This window comes from Leptonychotes weddellii, chromosome 9, assembly GCF_054177405.1.
Source record: "Leptonychotes weddellii isolate Sample4059 chromosome 9, ASM5417740v2, whole genome shotgun sequence".
In the NCBI taxonomy this organism is placed as follows: domain Eukaryota; kingdom Metazoa; phylum Chordata; class Mammalia; order Carnivora; family Phocidae; genus Leptonychotes; species Leptonychotes weddellii.
This window is the reverse complement of record NC_138377.1, coordinates 92,017,052-92,038,392: the sequence shown is the minus strand read 5'-3', so window position 1 is coordinate 92,038,392 and position 21,341 is coordinate 92,017,052. Positions and strand designations below refer to the sequence as shown.

The 21,341-nt window shown below is 45.1% G+C and overlaps 1 long non-coding RNA gene across 1 annotated transcript in view; it reads right to left on the bottom strand.

Moving 5' to 3' along the window:
- Positions 1-481: 481 nt before the first annotated feature.
- The window catches only part of LOC145723289 (uncharacterized), a 75,144-nt gene continuing 54,284 nt past the window's right edge, over positions 482-21,341 (bottom strand). Inside the window, exons 2-3 of the long non-coding RNA XR_014148218.1 lie at positions 11,368-11,502; positions 482-1,945 (exon numbers count right to left, since the gene is read on the bottom strand). This is a non-coding gene — a long non-coding RNA (uncharacterized LOC145723289). The remainder of the gene's footprint in view (positions 1,946-11,367; positions 11,503-21,341) is intronic.

Here is a 21,341-nt window from a genome sequence, read left to right as displayed (position 1 = left end):
CATCCTGAATGTCCATGTGTCCATGTCTGCTTCACCCTCTAAGCCTGGAGGGGAGCTTGCCCTTGCCAGAGAAGTGGTTGTCCTGTGGCCTCTGCAATGCAGAGCAAACTGGAATCAGAGCACCCAAATGGGATTCCAGTTTGCCCCCTGGAGACCTAAATGTAAATACCTTTCTAGTTCTGGCTAGAGCCATCACAGGTATCCCCCAGTTTTCGAAAGTTTGTGTTACACAGCTTTGCTTTTAAAAAAGACCTACGTTAGTATCTATTTTCACAAACCAAAAGAGGTCCAAAGAGGATTTTCATTTTTATGGAAGACAAAATGCGAAAAGTGAGAATAGCATTTAGGGCTTTTTTTTGCAGCCAGCCATTTTAGAGGCAGCCTGCGCCCGAGCAGCGAGAGTGGCGCCACCTAGCCCCTTCTCTGGGAACTGCACTCAGCATCTCCGCAGCAAGCCGCCATAGCTTTGAACTGTGCCCGTGAGCATCTGGGCTTTATCTTGATTTATGTTGTGCTTCTGTTAGCAAGATGTGTCCTGAGAAAGGCCCAAAAGAGCTTATTTTTGGGGTCTGGGAATGCTCAAAATGTTTTTTTCCATATAAATTAATGGTAACCGCTGTTTCACTTTACACCATTTTAGCTTATGAAAGGTTTCATGGTAACACTCTACTTTTGGGTAGTTTGGGGAAACCTGCAATTCAAGCCCTTGACATCTTTTACCTCCAAGTGCTGCAGTAGTTCTGGGCCTCGCTGGCTTCTGTCCTGCTCTTCCCCATTCAACCTCCCTGCTGTGTACATCTATCTCAACGTTCACCGCCCCCTTCCTGCTTTCAGGATAAAGTCCCAATGCCTGTGCAGGGCATTCATTCCTTTTCATTCATTCCTACACGTCCAGCTTTCTTGCCAGTGCCTCGGCCACACCTAACTCCTGCCTGTCAGTGCCCTGTTCCTTCATACTTCCCGGCCACTGACTGAAAGGTCTTCCTTCTGTTGTCTGCCTGGAAGCGCCCCGACACCTCATTCCAGAACATGCTCAAATGCAGCTTTCTGTGAAATGGGCCCACCAGTGTCCAGTAGCTTCCCAAATGCTTTCCTAAGTCTTCATTTGGCCTGGAATTCCCTTTTCCTCCTTCCCAACCTCAGAATTCCTAGTTCCCTTCCAGGCTTGGCTCTACTATAGCTTAAAAATTTTTTATAATGTTATTTGACATAATTTCAGGCTTAAAGAAAAATTGCAGGAATAGTACAAAGAATTCTCATACATTGTTCACCCAGGTCCCCTAAATATTAATGTTTTGTCATACTTGCTTTTATCTCTATCCATCCATCCATCCAGATGTATAATTTTATTTCTTCCAAACTGTTTGTGAGTTACATCATACCCCTCTACTTCTTCAATGTGTATGTTTTCTAAAATCAAGGACATTCTCTTATCTAATCACAGAACAATTACCAAAATTAGGAAATTAACTTCGCTATCAATTACCACCTGATCTACAGATCTCACTCAGATTTCACAAGTTACCTGAATGAGGTCCTTTATAGCAAAGGAAAGTCCGAGCTCATGCACTGCATTTAGTTATGTCTCTTAGTATTTAATCTAGAATATTTCCTTTTTTTTTTTTTTTTGGTCTTTCATGACAATTGACATTTTTGAAGTGTCTAGGCCAGTTATGTTATAGAAGTACCTTATTTTAGGTTTGTCGGTCGTTTCCTCATGATGGGTTCATGTTGCACAGATTTGGCTGGAGAATCCCATATGTGATGCTGTGTTCATCTCAGCATGTCCAATCAGGATGGATACGGTGTCACTTTCTCATTTCTGGTGCTGTTAACATTGGTCACTGGTTGATATGTTGATTCGTCTGATTCTTCTCCTGGCCAGAGAGGCCTTTCTCAGGGTCAAGGAGGGAATTGGCCGGATTCATCCTGGCATCCCACTAACCTGGAGGTGTGGAGATACAGGGAAGTGAGGAACAAACACCAGGGGAGCCCCTCCACCCGCCTGGCTCTGTGGCTGCTTTTCATCTACGCCTCACAGCACCCGTGTAATTTAGACGTGTGTGCTCATTTTCCACGTGTGGTCAGCGAAGATGAGCAATTTGCTTAAGGGTACTTGAGTGGTAAGTAGCAGAGCCAGATTCAATCTGGCTCTGTCTGCCACTTTCCATAACCCTCATGCCCTGGAGACAAAAGACAGTCAACAACATTCATTAAATGGAAAAATCTAACACTGAGACCATCAAAAAACTTAACACCCTCCTACATCAATGAGGATGCTTTTTACTCATTTATCCTTTCAACAAATATTTATGGTGGGTCTACTATGTACCAGGCAGTGTTATAGATAATAGGGATATAGTGGTGAGCAAATAGTTTACGTTCTAGTGGGACTCTGCAAATACCAGCAAATCCAACTAAAGTGGCTTGAACAATAACAAGAAGGCTGTAGAACAGTCTTGGGAGTGATTAATTTAGCAGCTCAAAGATGTCATGGCTAAGACTCACGTTCTATAGAATTCTCTTAGCTTTCCCTTTGGGGATGCAAGATGTTTGCCTCAGTTTTAAGCAAGACATCCTCAAAGGAAACAAAGGGGACACTCCTGCCATGGACCATTTACATGGGCAAAGAAAATCTTGCTGGAATCCTCTGAGCTGACTTCCCTCTACCTCACTGGCGAGAACTGCATGACCAGCCCGTGCCAAAATCTACCATTTGGCAAGAGAAATGGGCTGCTATGCCTGACTTAGGCAATTTAGATTTGTACCGCCCCCCTTCCCAGACATCTGGACCCAACCTTCTCCAAAGCACTTGGTTGTCAGAAGCATAGGAGGAGATTGAACAAAATTACAATTTTCTTTTAAGAAGGAATGAGGGGGGAAAAGCTGTTGAGTAGACAACTGTTAATATTTGCCAAATCTCCCATTCACTCATTTACCAAATATTTACAAACTCTGTGGCTTTTCAGAAACTCCTCTTTATACAAATATAAATTTGCCTCATTGCTATTCTTTATGTTCATTATATCAAGTTCTATTTCCTTTTACTAAATCATATAGTTGCTCTCTTTACCTATCCCTGTATCTCTTGTCTCATTCCAAAACAAGGTCTCCTTTATGTGAACGTACAGAATCTTCCCTGGGGGAGGTTTAAAAAATATTGGCCCTAGTATGTGTATTGACCACTGACAGGGTAGGGTTCTGGAGAGTCCTGCTGGGCCAGGCATTCACCATTTAGTTGCTGGACAGGGAGATCCAGGAGGATCCTAGTGGAGAGGCCCGGAGGCTGGGGAGTGGGAGGACACTCAGGCCCCACTCTTTGCCAACTGGTATGGAAATATTTCAGTATTGTAACAACCAGCATGACAGTACCCATCTGACAAGGCAGACATCAGCTCCGATCTCCCCAGTGTCCGTATAATGACTACAGTACAATATCCCCAACTTCTGCCAGGATCAGGCATTCGGGCTGCCTCCCATTTTTTTTTTTTATAAATAATGATTTTTTTTTTTAAAGATTTTATTTATTTATTTGAGACAGAGAGAATGAGAGAGAGAGAGCACATGAGAGGGGGGAGGGTCAGAGGCAGAAGCAGGCTCCCCGCCGAGCGGGGAGCCCGATGCGGGACTTGATCCCGGGACTCCAGGATCATGACCTGAGCCGAAGGCAGTCGCTTAACCGACTGAGCCACCCAGGCGCCCTCCCATTTTAACTATAGTATGAAGCTCAATTCTAAGCATCTCTGTACGTACTTCTGTTTTGTTTTTTATATTTTATAATATACAAAATTTATATATTTATATCATGTCTTATATATGTATAAATATACATCTCCCAAAGTGGTGTTCCGAGGTCAAAGGGTATGATCAATTTTATAATTTTTTTTTTAAAGATTTTATTTATTTATTCATGAGAGACAGAGACAGAGAGAGAGAGGCAGAGGGAGAAGCAGGCTCCCAAGCAGCAGGAAGCCCGACGCGGGACTCGATCCCAGGACCCCGAGATCATGACCTGAGCCGAAGGCAGACGCTTAACCATCTGAGCCACCCAGGCGCCCCAATTTTATAATTTGACATAAAAAGCATTTAACTAATGGTTTAGAAATATCCTTGCCCACTTTTTCAGACTAGTGCTGCTGTGGAGCTGGGGGGCATTTGGTATGGTGGAAAGAGGGTAGGTATGGGAGTAAGGAGAGTTGGGCTCTGGTCTGGGCAATGCTCCTCTGCGAGGGGTGGGGGACTTGGCAGTCTCTTGGTCTCTCTGAAGTTTGGTTTTCCCAACTGTAAAACAAAAGAGATGCCATCTCTCATAGTATCAGTCACAGTAAGCATTGATTGCCTCCATTGGCTCCTGACCTTGGCCTGAGGCTCAGGCCACCATGGTCACACCCTCACCATGGCCCACGGCTGAACTGATGAACTGGGGAAGATGCTGGTTCTGCACCATAAGGAAGTGTGTAGACTGCCACCTTCTGGTGAGAAGAGTTAGTATCCAGATGACTTTGGGCATCGAGCTGCTCCCCCTTGTGTCCCTGTGAAGATCTGCCCTAAGGGTGAAGCTGCCTGAGGAAGTGAAGGTTCTCCCTGCCTAGACTGGCCCTGGTGTCAGTGGTGGCTTTAAGGTGATGTCCTCATTCTGCCGGTGAAACTCTGGGAAAGAGAAGATGCTGAGGGTTTTTTTTTTTGTTATTTTATTTATTTTTTAAAGATTTTATTTGAGAGAGAGAGGGGGAGAGAGAGAGAGAGCACACAAGCAGGGAGAGCAGCAGAGGGAGAGGGAGAAGCAGGCTCCCCGCTGAGCAGGGAGCCCGATGCGGGACTCGATCCCAGGACCCTGGGATCATGACCTGAGCCGAAGGCAGATGCTTAACCGACCGAGCCACCCAGGTGTCTCTAGATGCTGAGTTTTAAAAAGCTGCTTGTAAGTGATGGTGTTTTTGGTTGTAGAGACGGTGAAGGTGCTGTAAAGAGCATCTTTGCAAAAGATGTTATCTTGAAGTTTGTTATGGCTCACTCATAATGAACACTTCTCTATGATGCTAGTTAACCTTCATAATTATCTTCATAGCTGTATAGGAGGCCAGTGTGTGGCTCTATCAAAATCTATGTGGCAATTCCCTTAAACTTAGACACAAATTTTTTTCCTTTTCTTTTTCTATAATAGAAACTGCTGATGTTAACTTCTTCATGTAGATTTTTATTACATCACTTTTCGATAACCATGGATATGGTTCATCCTATGTGTTACCATATTGCTTCCCCAAAGAGCTATTACTAACTTAAAATGCCACCAATATTATGTAAGTGAGTCAATTTTGTTGCAACACCAGGTACATTTGAATATTGTTACTTTAACACATTCTTGAGAATTAATATTTTAAAATAGGGTCCCAAATTTGCCTTAATCTGCATTTCTTTGGCTACTAGTAGGCAGGTTCTTTTTTGCATGTGTATTATTTACAATTGCTCCTTTGTGAAATGTCTGTTCATATTGCAGTTAAACATTTCGTTCTTTCCTTGGAAGACAGAAAAGCACCAGAAGATGGCAGCACTGCAGCCTAGGGAGTCAGAATGGTATTTACCTCATTATTCACTGGGTTAATAACTCCTTCTGGAATCTTCCTAAAGCTCAGCGGTTCCAGAATCTAGAGTGCAATTCTCTTCTGCTGCCCAGAACTACTAAGTGAGGGAAGAGATTCTGTGACACCCTGGGCCGTGCTTGACTCAATAGTGGAAATGACATAATTGCCCACTGTTTATAAAAGAATTGGACATCAGGCCAGGTTACAATAATGCAAATGAAAATTATGTGATTGGAGAGTTAATTTCGTTTCCTGGTGACTCTGAAGGATGCAAAGCATTGTTGAGTGTCTCCGTTGGAAAGGTCTTTCTGCTATGGCCCAGAGCCCTGGCCCAGAGAAGTGAAGTGACTTCTTCAAGCTTACACAGGAAGCTAGAACCTCTAGCTCCTGGACCCCATCACAGCTGTCATCTGTCCTGAATTTGAATATAAATGAACCTGTGATTCTCTCCTTCCAGGCTCCCGCCCCCAATTGTCCACCTCTTCCCAGCCTGGATGATTTCCAGAACACAGCTCTGGGAGTGCTTTCTGTGTTGGGAGTTGGTTTCCTTTTCCTGCATAGCCTCCAACAAGAACTCTGGGCCTTTCTTCTCTAGGAACTCAAAGTACCGCACCTCATCGGGACCCGAGCAGTAGCTAAAACACTTGGCCAGAGCAGAAGTCCTTCTCCTGAGAGAAGACTGGAAATGTTAGAAACTGGGCCTGTGTGAGGATGAGCAATTTGACTCTGTCAGAAAGGCTTTTGGTTTAATACCTCACTACTATTTTCTGGGACAATTAGATGAAGAAGGAACTGACATTTGATTGACACATACTATGTAGTCACTGCTTCATTTCATTTCATTTTTTTTTTTAAGATTTTATTTATTTGACACAGAGAGAGACAGCGAGAGAGGGAACACAAGCAGGGAGAGTGGGAGAGGGAGGAGCAGGCTTCCCGCCAAGCAGGGAGCTCGATGTGGGGCTTGGTCCTAGGACCCTGGGATCATGACCTGAGCTGAAGGCAGACGCTTAATGACTGAGCCACCCAGGCGTCCCTTCATTTCATTTCTTAAAAACACTTGTAGAGTAATAGATTTGGAAATGGAGGCTCAGAGAGGTCAGGTAAGTCCATCAGCCCCCACAGCTAAGATGTTACTCACTGATCCTCAAATGCAGTTGGATTGGGGGGTTGGGAACCTGGAATGGTCCACCTGGAAGCTTCTCCAAACCTTTCATACTACGTGTTTCATTGACAACAACTGCACCCTCCAGAGCCATACTTAACACTGACTGGCCCACGTGCCACCCCGTGGATGTTCTAGTCTGGACAGGTGTCAACAAACTTGTGATGTAGAGGGGAGGTAGATCAAAATCCATGGAGAGGCACTAACAAAGATAAGGAAACGAAGCATCTGGAGAAATTCCTTAGGGAAGGAGAAATAGAAGAATCCTAAGGATTGGAACACGGGGGAGTATAACTCAAGGCCAGAGAAGAGAGGTAGTCCTCGCGGGTGGGAAGGTACGAGAGGGCAGGCTGACTCATTCCAGGGAAGGGTGTGGCTGGAGGGGAGAGGGGCATGGTGCAGGCTTGGGGGTGGGGGAGTGGGGGGGATTTGTGGTAGAATCTCTGTTTACCACCCTCAGAATGGAGAGACAGCAGCTATGGCAGATGGAGCACTTGACTGAGGTTCTAAGACCTAGTGCTGGCTGTGTGGCCTTAGGCAAGTCACACCACCTCTCTGAGACTTCGCTTCTTTCCCTTTACAAGAGGCATAAAAATAACCTTCTCCGACTACCTCTCAGGGGGCTTATGGTAACCGACTGAGTTAACTCATATGAAAGGGTTTTGTAAATTGTGAAACACTATACAAATGTCCCACAGGGACTATTGGGTACAGCAATAAGTTCTAATTCGTGATCACTCAGAATTTCAGCCCCTCAGTCTATTCTTGGCTTGTTTTATCGACAAGGCAGCATTTGATGCCCATTGAGAGTGTGCATATTGGACCCTGGCATGGGGTAAGCCCCCTGTTCCTGTTAGCGTCCCCCACCCCAGCTCTGATGTTGTATCTTCAGCCCATCCAGATGGGATCAGCCACATAGAAAATGCCCTCTGAGACTTGTCTGACTGCCCTTAAAAAACCCAGCTCTTGTTCTTAAAAAAGAGTTTTTGGTGGACAGTTCATTCATACAACAAAATACATACTGACCTATAAAAAAAAATCCCCAGTATCCCCTGTGAAGCCTCCATTTGTCCTTCCCAGATGCTTCCCCTTTCCTCTGCTATCCTCACTTTGTGTCAATCTTTCTTGTGCTTTTGAAAAATAGCTGCATCACATACAGATTATCCCTAAGAAATAGATTAGTTTTCCTGCCTCTGAACTTTTATAAGGGAGATCGATCATATTATAAGTATTTTTCTAGAACTTGCTTTTTGCATCCATGATGTCCCTGTGTTGATCGATGCAGCTGCAGTTCATTCATTTTCACTGCTGTATAGTATTCCACGGTGGGAGTGTACTATCATTTACTTATCTATCCCAAAGCCAATGGACATTTGGGTTGTTTCCAGTTTGGGAATATTAGAAACAATACTTGTATAGGTCTCCTACTGCATATGTGTAAGAGCTTGTGTATCTCTAGAAGTGAAAGTGTTGGCTCATAGAGCATGTATGTCTTTAATTTTACAAGATAAGGTCATACTGTTCCAACTGGTTACACTACTTAACACTCCCACCAGCAGTGTATGAGAATTCTCATTGTTCTACATCTCTGCCCCTGCTGGATTGTCTTTTAAGTTTCTGCCAACCTGGTAACTGTGGACAAGGCAAATTTTGATTAGTAAGAGATAGGAAGTAGGAAGGTGCCTGCAGGTAAGATGCTCGCCTCTCCACAGAAATCCCACATGACCCTGTAACCAGCTACAGCCAGCTCAGGGGCACCATCCAGTATTTGCTCATTTTGAGTTGAGTTGCATTTCTTTATTACTAGGGAGGTTGAGCATCTTTTCATATGCGTGTGGTCCTTTTGTCTTTATCTCTGAAATGCCTGTTCATGTCTTTTGCCCATTTAAAAAATTAAGTTGTCTATTCCTATTGATTTGTAGCAGTCCTTTATAGATTCTGGACACTAATTCTTTGCCAGTCGTATGTGTTGTAGTGATCTTCTCCCAGTCTCTGGCTTGTCTCACCATTGTGTGTGTGATGGTTTTTGATGAATAGATGTTCTTATTTATTTATTTTTTTTAAGATTTTATTTATTTGCGAGAGAGACAATGAGAGACAGAGAGCATGAGAGGGAGGAGGGTCAGAGGGAGAAGCAGACTCCCCGCCAAGCAGGGAGCCCGATGCGGGACTCGATCCCTGGACTCCAGGATCATGACCTGAGCCGAAGGCAGTCGCTTAACCAACTGAGCCACCCAGGCGCCCCATAGATGTTCTTATTTTAGTGCAGTAAACCTCCATCTTTTCCTTTTCCTTTTAGCATCTTGTTTAAGAAATTATTTTTTGGGGTGCCTGGGTGACTCAGTCGGTTGAGCATCTGACTCTTGGTTTCAGCTCAGGTCATGATCTCACAGGTGGTGAGTTCAAGCCCTGTGTTGGGCTCTGCACTCAGCAGGGAGTCTGCTTGAGATTCTTTCCCTCTGCCCCTCCCCCCATTTGCACGCGTGCACTCTCTCTTTCTCTCTCTCTCAAATAAATAAATAAGAAATTATTTTTCACCTGAGGTCAGAAAGATCATCTCCCACATTTTCTTCTGTGAGTTAAAAAATTCCAAATGTCTTTCTTAGGACTCTTCTGTCTCCCGAGCTCCTGAATCTTTCCATAAAATATAAGCCTGAGATTATTTCTATTCTAGTGGGTCTCCTCTCAGTGCAGAGGGCTTTGAGTTCTAACAGATGCTAAGAGAAAGACTCTGTGCATGAAGAGGGCTGGTGGACACTGTAGGCCTGGCACTCAAAGGCCCTTGTGTCCTGCGTTCTCCAGTGGCCTCAGGCCCCTAGGAGGCGCCTCCACACCAGCTATGGAGCTCCCTGCCACCTGCCCAGCTCAGAGGCGGTGCAGCCTGGCCCTCGGCCCTGCTCAGCTGTGTCCAGCTCCTGCCTGGGCTACTTTTATCTCCCAGCAGACTGCAGGGGCAGCAGCTCCCCATCAGCTGACGCCCTCCTGCCCTCACCCAGCCTCACCCTGGGCCTAAGTGGCTGGGGCTGAGGCCTCTCCTCTCATTTTTGGAGGAACCACATGATCGCTTCCTAGCCAGTCTTTCCAACCTGTCCTCCCACCTCTTGCTCTATCCCCTTTGCTGGAATCCCTCCTGATTCTGTATTGTCTTTTGGAGGACCCCTCACAACAGCTTGTTATTGGGTCAGACGCTGCCCCAAACCTCTGCAGCTTGGGACTGATGAGGAAGTACGGGCTCCTCAAAGGACCACAACACTTAGGGGGCCACAAAAGGTAGACATGTAAGGTTGAGGCCTGGCGCCCTTCGCCTGTTTGAACGTCCCATTTCCTCGTTCCCTGTCATCTCCGCCGGTTAAGAGCTGCCTTGTTTCCTCGTACCTCAGTTTTCTCACCTGAAGACCCAGGCGACAATCACGGTCTTACAGCTTGAGTAGGGATGAAAGGAGATGACATAGGTAAGGTTCACTGTGCTTGGCACGTAAGAGGAACGCACACATATCTGTTTCCCTTTGTCTTAGCTTGAGTTCTCCAGAAAACAGTCCGCAGCTAAGCTTAGGCACTGATGCTTTATTGGCTGGCTTCACCCAGGGCTGCCAGAGGGAGGGGAAGAGGGAAGAGAGGCAGGGAGGATGGAAGGGCACATAATGGATGGTGCTCCTGAGCTGTGGGGTAGTTGCTTGCGGGGTCATGCCCAATTTCTCTGGAGAGGCCGTCTGGAGCCCCGGAGGAGACAAGAACACCTTCCCACTTTCTGTCTCTTGCTAATCAAAGTTGGCCAGGTGGGATGTTGAGCCCCCTGCACTTCTGGTGCCACCCTGAGGCTTCCGGGCAGCCTCTGGAGGAGCCAAGGCCTCCGTGAGTCAGGTCAGCTCAGGTCTGGGCATCGAGCCGCTGTGATTCTTGCTGCAGTGGGCAGGATGGAAGCGTCCAGCACTCTGGCCCTTGTCCTTGGGAGAGGCTGAGGCAACCCGTGGCCTTGGGAGTGGGGGGGATAGTGGGGGCTGCTGGGACCTTAGGAGCTCACAAACAGCCTGAGCTCTGCCAGGACCATTCAGGCCAAGAAGCAGGGAGAGGGGTCAAGGTCTGGAACAGGGAAGGTTAGAGGGCCAAGTAAATGTAGGTGGCGTATAAACTGGAACTGGTACACCTTTCACTTTTAAGTTTATGTGCCCTCTGCCTTCCAGGACAGCTAGCATTGAGTGCATCCACAGGGTTGTAGGTATGTCTGCATTCCCTAATCCGTTCAACGTTTATTTGCACAATACCAATAAGGGGGCAGAGATGAATGAAGCCTGAACAAAGTACATGACCTCATGGACTATGCAAATTGTGTATTTGGGAAGGATGCAGTATGCGTGGGTTTTGTATGGCACCAAATGCCATGGAGGGTTATGTTAGAGGCATAGGTTATTCCAGGGCTCAGCAAAAATTTTCTTTAGAAGGCTAGAGAGCAAATATGTTAGGCTTGGCAGGCCACATACATCTCTTGCATTTTGTTTGTTTATACCCCTTTAAAAATGTAAACACCTTTCTTAGTTTGTATGCCAAGTCAAAACAGGCTGGGGGCACTAACAAACTCCCAACCTAAGTGGCTTAACACATTAAAGGTTTAATCTTGCTCACCTTGCTCAGTGGCCTTCTGAGCCGTTGTTCTCTGTGCGGTGCTTCGGGGACCTGGGCCACCTCCTTCTCGGCCGCCATCTCTGTGAGGTTGCCACCTCCATCTCTGTGAGGGCTCCATCTCTGCGAGGCCTCCATCTCTGCCGTCCCAGCTCCTGTGAAATGAGAAAAGAGGGTTGAAGGCTTGCATGAGATCTTTGAAGAGGCGCATCACTCATCCACATACATTTTCTTGGTTAGAACTCAAATGGTCCCAACATCACAGCAAGGGAGATGAGGAAGTCGTTTTCAGGCGTGTCTAGGAAGAGGCAACAAGATGGTAAAACCCAGCCCAGTCTGCACCAGAGAGTAAGGAGGAGTTTGAGACATACACCTGTCTCAGAGGGCCGCAGGAGCTGGCTGGGGAGAAAAGTGAGCATGCATGAAAATTCAAAGAATATAATTGCAAATGCCGCGTCAACAGTATTCCGACGAAACCAGTAACTATAAAGTAACACTCAGAAGACTGGAGGAGTTCATAGGACCAAGAGAGGGAACTAAGCTGGAGTAGCTGGATAAAGTTTCATGGAGAAGGTGACCTGAATCAGGTTTTGAAGGACTGGTAAAATGTAGCCAGAGGCAGAAGAATGAGAACTGCTTTCCAGATGGAGGAAGCAGCACAGACCGTGGGCTCGCCCTGGGGACGGTGGGAAGGTCCAGAGTTCACACTGGTAAAGGGCAGGCACTGACCAGTCCTGAGGATTACTGGCCAGGTGAGTCTCAGGTGTTGCGTTTGGGCAAGGCTCCTGGGGAGGGACTGGGATGGGCCCCTGAGCTGGGGGGAGGGGTTGTTGCCCAGGCCAACAGTTAGAGATGGCTTCTGATCAGTTTAACACCCCCTTTGAACACCCAGCACAGCTCCGTCAGTGCATATAAACATCTGGCCTGCATCGGAGACTTAGGGCAGCTGAGGATGTAAACAGGTAGGAGTTAAATCGTGAAAGCATTGAATGCCAGGGTGCTTGGGATTCCCAAAGATGGACATTGTTTATTTTCAGAGACAAAGCTTAGGAACCTCCCCCACCCCGCCACCCCAATAAATATCTAATAATGAATGAATGGTTAAATAAACAATAGTGTACCTATACAAAGGAATAGTCTGTAATCGTTAAAATCAAGTTCCTGATGACTCATTAATGACATGGAATAAGTGGAAAAAATAAAAAACTACAGAGTATAATACCAAGTTAATAATTAAAAGTAAAAAGATCTTAATAGAAGAACAAACATTAAATTGTAAATTGCGGTTATTTTTGGGTAGTAGTATTATGCTTGATTTTTTCTTTCCTTCTTTCCTTCCTTCCTTCCTTCCTATCCTTCTTTTTCTTTCTTATAGAGGGAGAAAGGGAGGTGGGGAGGGAGAGAGAGAATCCCACGCAGACTCTGCTGAACACAGAGCCCAACGCAGGACTCAATCTCAGGACCCTGAGATCGTGACCTGAGCCAAAAATCAAGAGTTGGATGCCTAACCTACTGAGCCACCCAGGTGTCCCTGCTTTTTCTTTTCATCATCGTTTTTCTGTGTTTTAACTTTTATAATGAATAACATGTAATAAATATTACTTTTCACAAACAAAGCTTAAACATGTGAAGTTTGGTGAGGTGGTTGCTACGGTTTTATTCATTCAGTGCAGGTGGATTCCCTCCTCATTTTCACAGTATGCAGGAACTGGGTGCCCACATTGTTTAGTCCACAGTGCTGAGTGTCTTCTGTCCCTGTGGTAGCAGACTTTGCTTGCCGCTGAGCACACGAGTGGAAAACCCTCCTGACTTACCATTCCTGAAAGGTCCTCCGGAGTACCTGTAATTCCAGCAATCCCCTGAGGCTTCTGGAGCCTGAGGGTGAATATATCAGAAAAACTCCCAATTACATAAGCATGAGCCACAGAGCTATGGGAAGGCCAAAGATGGACACAGGGCTACAGAGAATGAGAACATTCAGATATAACTTCTCAGTGTGTGGAGGAGAAAATGGAGGCCAGAAGAGGAAAGCTCTTACCCAAGGTCACACAGTGGGTTAGTGCAAGTGGGGGACTGGGCCCAGGTGCCCAGGGTCCTGTGCTCTGTCAACAACAGTCACAGGCCCTTAGACAACTGGCTTTCCTGCGTTCTGGTCAAATTCGTTTTTTTGCCAACTTTGCAGATATAGTTTGGGTTAAAGTTAATGGAATCATTTCTATTTCTTGTCTATTTAGTTTTGTGGCTCCCTGAGTCTCTTTAAACTCTGATCTTGTTCAAATCCAATATAGTATCAAAATAGTGAAAAGATTCTCCAGAAACCGTTTGACAGTTTCTGCAAAAGTTAAATACAGAGTTACTGTAAGACCTAGAACATGCCACTCCTAGGTATATACCCAAGAGAACTGAAAGCATACATCCACTAAATCACACACCAATGTTCATAGCAGCATTATCCAAAATAGCCAAAAAGCGGAAAACTCCATGTCCATCAACTGATGAACGGATAAACAAAATGTTCTATATCCATACAATGGCATGTTATGTGGCAATAAAAAGGAATAAAGTACTTCATGCTAATGTAGGGATGAACCTCGAGGACATCTGCTAAGTGAAAGAAGCCAGTCACTAAAGACCACATGTTGTAGGATTCCATTTAAATGAAATTTCCAGAAGAGGCATATCCATAGAGACAGAGAGTAGACGAGCAGGGAGCCCGATGTGGGGCTCGATCCCAGAACCCTGGGATCATGACCGGAGCTGAAGGCAGACACTTAACCGACTGAGCCACGCAGACACCCAGAGTTGCTCACTTTTTATCAACTTCAGCTCCTTTATCTGGGAAATGGGGTAATGAAGTCCGTCTTGCAGGTGGTTGCATGTACAGAGCCTGGCACTCATCACGGTTGCCTTTGGTTTCCCTTTCTCACCTCTTCTCCTGTCTCTGGAGATATCGTGCCACACTGGGGTGCTTGCCCTCCCTGTAGGTTTAAGAAAGCCTCCCGACACAAGGGTCTGGAAGCTTTTCTGAGTGAGTGCTTCTCCGACATCCCAGGCAGAGGAATCATTTCTTCCCATAGCTTTTCTCAAACTCTGTAGTTAGTGACTAGAACAAGGTTTCTCACACTGAAAGGTACATCGAGTCACTTGGCGATCTTGTCGAAATGTAGATTCTGAGTCACAGGACTGGGGCAGAGCCTAAGAGTCTGCATTTCTAAAAATCTCCCAGGTGATGCTATTGTTTCTGGTCCTTGAAAACACCTGCAGAGTATGGTACTAAGTCCCTGGAAATGTTAAGTTAGAATGATTTATGGAAACTTCCTCAAGTAGCAAACTTTGAGTATCTATATAGAGTACATAGAAAAATAGATTATGGGTTCTATAACTAAAAGGCTTACAGAGATAGAGTCTGAAATACTATCGAAGATTTTTTTTAAGTCCTTGCAGGTTTTCAGATATTTGTAGCCTTCCATGAGGGCCTGGAGTTGACATACGAAATTCTAATTTGAACCATAAAAATTAGTAGTTACATGAAGTGTCCACATTTCCCAAGCATGGCTTGAAACTAGTATCCCCTTTATTTTTAATTTTTATTTATTTTTTAAAGATTTTATTTATTTGACAGAGAGAGACACAGCGAGAGCAGGAACACAAGCAGGGGGAGTGGGAGAGGGAGAAGCAGGCTTCCCGCGGAGCAGGGAGCCCGATGCGGGGCTCGATCCCAGGACCCTGGGACCACGACCTGAGCCGAAGGCAGACGCTTAACGACTGAGCCACCCAGGCACCCCTAGTATCCCCTTTAAATCTGCTTAGACCAAGTCTAAGAAGTAGGCAGAGGAGGAATCATTGTCCTCATTTTGTAGATGACAAAACTGAGGCTCAAGCAGGTTAAGTGACCTGTTAAGGCCCCTCAGATTGTTCCGGGCTGAGCCCGAGCACATGGAAAACCTCTCCTTCCTGCACCTGGGTCCTGCACCCTCTCACTCCTCATGACAGAACACAAGATTCTATGCAACTCCAGATATCCCTTCTCGTCCTGGGTGTACGAGTGAGGCCGCTTCAGGGATGAGGAGGCAAGACAGAGACTTTCTACTAAGAGAGTATCATCAGAGCTGCAAGATAATAGAACTAGTAATATTTCTACCTGTCTCCTTGGCCCCACCCCCAAATTCAGGACTAAAAAAAATGTCAGTCTTGTCTACACTAAAACAAGCCTGTTTGGGATCTAAACACCCATCTTGCTATCTTCTTGCCTTCGTTGTTTATAGGACACAGGAAGGCCAAAGGTCCCCAGCTTTCAGCATGTTCCCAACCTCCCTTTCACGCAGCAAACCATGGCCTGTCCCACTTGGCCCCTGAAAATTCTCAGGCCTTTGGTGGGGGGCCCAGTGGGAAAGCAGAAACAATCTCTCTTCAGAGTTGGAGTTTATGTCTGTTAATTCATCAGCTAGGCATTCAGGAGTCTAAGGTCTGTGTGATTTTCAACCTTGAAGGTTTCAACCTGGGGCGGGGGGCTTGCAAATATCCATGCTGTGGATGCTATATGCTAGAGATCTGTGGTGGGGCTAGCGTTTCTTAAAGTTTTCCAGGCATGCTAATGGATAGCCAGAGTTGCAAGGATTTATAAACCCCACCCTCACCCCCAAAGGCAGGTTACTTCTCTCCATTCTGTCCTACGTAGAGAGGCTTTGCTCATTCTGGATTAAACATGTCATGTGAATTCCATTCCACACAAATGAAATCATGTGTATGAAGCGTGGGCTGGAGGGCAGACTGGCTCATCTCTCCACTCAAAGAGACAGTACATGGAGGGGGTTATGGGCACAGACATTTTGGGTTTGCCTCCCGACTCTGCTGCTGACAAATTTACTGAATCTGGACACATTGCTAAGGCTTCCTAAGCCTCAGCTTTCTTAGCTGTAAATGGGGCTGTGGCTTGTGAAGGGGATGCAGAGCTGGAGAGAGGATACACTTGCATGGCCCTCAGCATGAGTGTCCCTGTAAGTTTTGCATCCTAGGCAAAAGGGGATGCTTGCTTCACCCTGGTCCTTGCTCTGAGTGCGTGCAAGGGGAGAAGGCATGCCCAGTGCTTAGCGTAGAGCTCGATGTAAGCCAAGTGCACAACGTCGATTAGGAGAAGGAGCTGGGTCTCCTGCCTGACTCTTAACTCAGCTGACCCCAATGTATTCTATTCCACCCTAACAATGAAATTCCATTCCTTTCCATTTAACTCAAGTCAACAACCCAATTCCACCCCTCCACTCCCACCCCCCCACCCCGTCCCGTCCCTCATCCCCCACCCCCCTGCAGCTTTCTGAACTGGCCACAGCAATTTAATTGTATTCAGATCAATTCTTCTAACATCCCCGTACTCCTACAACTGCCAGATTCACTAACAACGAAAATGCAGGGTGCCCAGTTAAATGTGAATTTGAGATAATCATGGAGCAATTATTTTAGCATAAGTATGTCCCATGCTACATTCAAATTTTAATTTGAAATAAATTTGAAGTATTTTAAAATACGAAATCAGGTTTGATGTACTATTATTTTATTTGGTAGTACTACCACCTACTCATTACCGCTCAGGCAGAGCTGGGCTCTCTGCTCTCTCCTACTTTTTTTTTCCCCTCCTTTTGGCACTTAGGTTGGAAGACCAGTTGTAAGTGCTCCCTGGCAGATGGAGCAGCTAGGAAGAGCCATTGTCTCATTAATATCTCTATCTCAATTACTTAGCCTAGTTCTGGTACTGTTTGAGGAAGACAGAAAGAAAGGAGGGAGCGAGGGAGGGAAGGAGAGAGGAAGAAAAGGAAAGAAGGAGGAAGGAAGGAAGGAGGAAGGAAGAAGAAAGTTTTGGTTTTCCGCTAATCTGATCTAGCATATGAACACAGAGAAGCCAAAATTACTCCCTCCTTTGTGCTGAACACTCTGCATTTTCAATAATTAACATGTGCCCAATGTTTGAACATTTACAAATAGCTTATACATATCTTATTTAATCTTCACATCAAGACTTCAGGTCTTATTTTCAACCCCAGGCAGCAGACACAGGTGGTTGCCCACTCACCAGGTATTCCAGGGGTCCCCATCGGCCTCCTTTTCCTTGCGAATATTGGACCTCGGCTTTGTTCCTGTCCTCCTCCTTCCTGGGCCTCAGAGAGGGTGGACCCCGCTCCCCACTCCCCCATCTGGGGGCAGCATAGGGCAGGGTGGGGCAGGTGGGGCAGGTGGGGCAGGAGGGGCACTCCCTTTATCACCAATTTAGGCACCTGGCATGGTTCTCACAGATGGAAATGCAGGAGCAAGGCTGTTGGGGGGCTTTGAGGAATGATTCTCCTTGCTCTTCATAGAGCTGCTGTTCTGCTCTTGGGCTGCTGGACTGCGGTGGGTTTGAGCTTGAGGTCTGGATGGGGAGCAGTTATTCTGAGCAGGGACTGGCAGAGCGGAAAGATGGAAGGAACCCGGATGCTTGACGCCAGCTGAAAGCCCGTAAAGCCCACCCGAGCCCTCCTCCTCCTCCTCCTCCCTCCCGCTTCTCGTTATAAGACTCTTTATTGCCTCAGCTGTTTTGAGTTGGGTTTTCTGTTCTTTGCAGCTGAAAACATCTCGCTCGACACAATCCCTCTTTTTTTTTTTTTTTTAAAGATTTTATTTATTTATTTGACAGAGAGAGACACAGCGAGAGAGGGAACACAAGCAGGGGGAGGGGGAGAAGGAGAAGCAGGCTTCCCGCTGAGCAGGGAGCCCGATGCAGGGCTCGATCCCAGGACCCTGGGACCATGACCTGAGCTGAAGGCAGACGCTTAACGCCTGAGCCACCCAGGCATCCCCGACACAATCCCTCTTATGGGTAAGAACAAATTGAGGCATAAGAAGGGAAATGACTTGCCCCGGGTCACATAGCTGGTGAACTCCAGAGAAGGGCCCCAGTCCCAGCTGTGCGTGAGTTCAGGTTCAAGGTTATCTTCACTATGCCTCATGCCCTCTTGCTACCCATGGTCCCTCTTTGGGGTCTGCCACCATAACTCACATTCCGACTGTTCGGCTGTCTCTTTGGGTAAGTAAGATATGGAGGACCTTTGTAAAAATGCGACTACATTTGTGTTTTACTTCTGAATGTGTATGTGTATGTAATGCGGCAGATTGTTCTCCCTCCAGCCCCCCCGCCCCCGAAGTAAAAATCAATCCATTTTATTATATCAGCAGATCACCACGTGGACACACCCACTCACATAGCTGACTTTTCTTATAGCTCAAAGAGGGATTTTTCTCCTTTTAAAAAATACATTTTCTCTAGAAGGATGAAACTTTTTAAAAGCACGTATTTTCATAGTAAGTAGGAATTATAAATAATCAAATTTTTTTTTTTTAAGTTGCAAGACATAGGGCTGGTCAGCAGGAGATCTGAGGGCTTTAACTTGGCTTTCAGGTCTCCCTTCCAATTTTTTAAAAAAGATTTTATTTATTTGTTTGAGAGAGAGAAAGAGAGCCCAAGCAGGGGGAGGGGCAGAGGGAGAAGGAGAAGCAGACTCCCCGCAGAGCAGGGAGCCTGACGCGGGGTTCGATCCCAGGACCCTGGAATCATGACCTGAGCCGAAGGCAGACGCTTAACGACTGAGCCACCCAGGCGCCCCTCCCTTCTAATTTCTTCTTCATCTTTCACAACCTGTATGTGTATCGAAACACAAAGGTTTCATCCTCTCTGCAGAGAATTAGAAGCACTTTACTTGAAAAATCAACTCTTTTTTCTAGTAAGAAAAATGGTGTGATGTTAGGAACTGTGAATAGAGTTAACGCCACTGAATTATACACTTAAAAAATGGTTACAATGGCACATTATGTCATACATATTTTACCACAATTAAAAATTTAATAATATATCAAAAGCCTTAAATTACATACTTTACATGGGTGAATTATATGGTATGTGCATTGTATCTCAATAAAGCTATTAAAAAAGTGGAATGGGCTATTATTTCCGTTAAGAAAACATTGCTTTCCATTGGCATTTACGTTTCTGAAAAGGTGCCCCGATGGCTAAATAATTTCAAATGCATTAATAAAAGGGACCCATGTGTGATCACCCATTTACAAACATCAATGATAGTTATCACAGCCTTTCTAATGATTTTTTGGGGGTAATGTTTGATTTTTATATAATTTCAAACTTACAGAAAAATTGTTAGCATTTTACATGTTTTCAAAATAATATATCACATATATAGGCACACAAAGAGGGGAAATTCAGATAATCTAAAGTACTATGACATCAGGAGAAAATCATACAAAATAAACACAACTTTGAAATAACTAAAGAGATGCCACCACTTTAATACAATCGAAGTTCAGCATTCAGCTGTTTCACTACCCGATCATAAAATGCCTGGACACCTTACCAGTGAAGAGTTGGCGTATTATTAAGGTCATGTGCTCTGCATTTTCACACAATAAAGCCATTCAAGTGTGTAGTTTAAAATGGAAATATACTGGGCGCCTGGGTGGCTCAGTTGGTTAAGCGACTGCCTTCGGCTCAGGTCATGATCCTGGAGTCTCCGGTTCGAGTCCCGCATCGGGCTCTCTGCTCAGCGAGGAGCCTGCTTCTCCCTCTGACCCTCCCCCCTCTCATGTGCTCTCTCTCATTCTCTCTCTCTCTCAAATAAATAAATAAAATCTTTAAAAAAAATAAAATGGAAATATACTTCATACACAGGCTTTAAGTTATTTTAAAAGTATTCAATGCAAACATCTACAAATGTGCCCTTTTTTTTAAGGATTTATTCATAACTCTATGATTTATTATGAATGCTCCTATGCCTGCCTGAATTATTGTATTTTCTTTTTTTTTAAAGATTTTATTTATTTATTTATTTGAGAGAGAAAGAATGAGACAGAGAGAGCACGAGGGGGGGAGGGTCAGAGGGAGAAGCAGACTCCCCGCCGAATCCGATGCGGGACTCAATCCCAGGACTCCAGGATCATAACCTGAGCTGAAGGCAGACACTTAACCAACTGAGCCACCCAGGTGCCCCTTGATTCAGTAGCTTTTCTGCTGTTAGCAACAGGAGCCGAGTTTCAGAATAGAGATATTTTCCCTGGTTCTTCGAAGCTCGCTGTGAATATTGTTTGGCTATTTCTAAAACTACCTGTACTCCCTTTTTTTCCTTTTCATTAAAAAAATTCAAATCTATAGAAGAGTGGCAAAGAATACAATACTTGTTTACTCTTCAGTGAGATTCACTAGCTTTAACATTTCAGTGCATGATATATATATTGACATTTGGAAGTTTATGGGTACTGGTTTTGTGGCATGTCCTTTAATTTGGATTTGGCTGGCTGTTCCGTCATGAGGAGGTGCAGCTTCTGAGTTTTTGGTGGAAATAGTGTGGCCTTCTCAGTGCATCACACCAGAAGGCACATGATGTTAGTTGTCTCATTGTTGGTAATATTAACTTTGATCAGTTGGTGAAGGTTGTGTTTCTAGATCTCTCCGCTGTAAAGGGACTCCTTTCACTCTGTAATTAAAAATACACAAATCATTGGGGTGCTGGCCTGGCTCAGTCGATAGAGTGTGTGACTTTTTTTTTTCTCTTGAGCATGGGACTCTTGATCTCGGGGTTGTGAGTTGGAGCCCCGGGTATAGAGATTACTTAAAAATAAGATCTTAAAAAAAATTTTTTTTTAAATACACAAATCTTTTATAATAGTTACAAAATGGTGATTTTCTTACCTATCATTTCTTCTACTTTTATTATTTGACACAAAGAACTCTCCTTCTCCTTACTGTTTCCTATCCCTTACTTATTTATCTATTTGTATATATGTTTGTATTTATAAGTATCAATATGGGCTGATAGATTCTTTGGATGGGTAATATGTTATAATCTTTTTTTTTTTTTTAAAGATTTATTTATTTATTTATTTGACAGAGAGAGGCACAGCGAGAAAGGGAACACAAGCAGGGGGAGTGGGAGAGGGAGAAG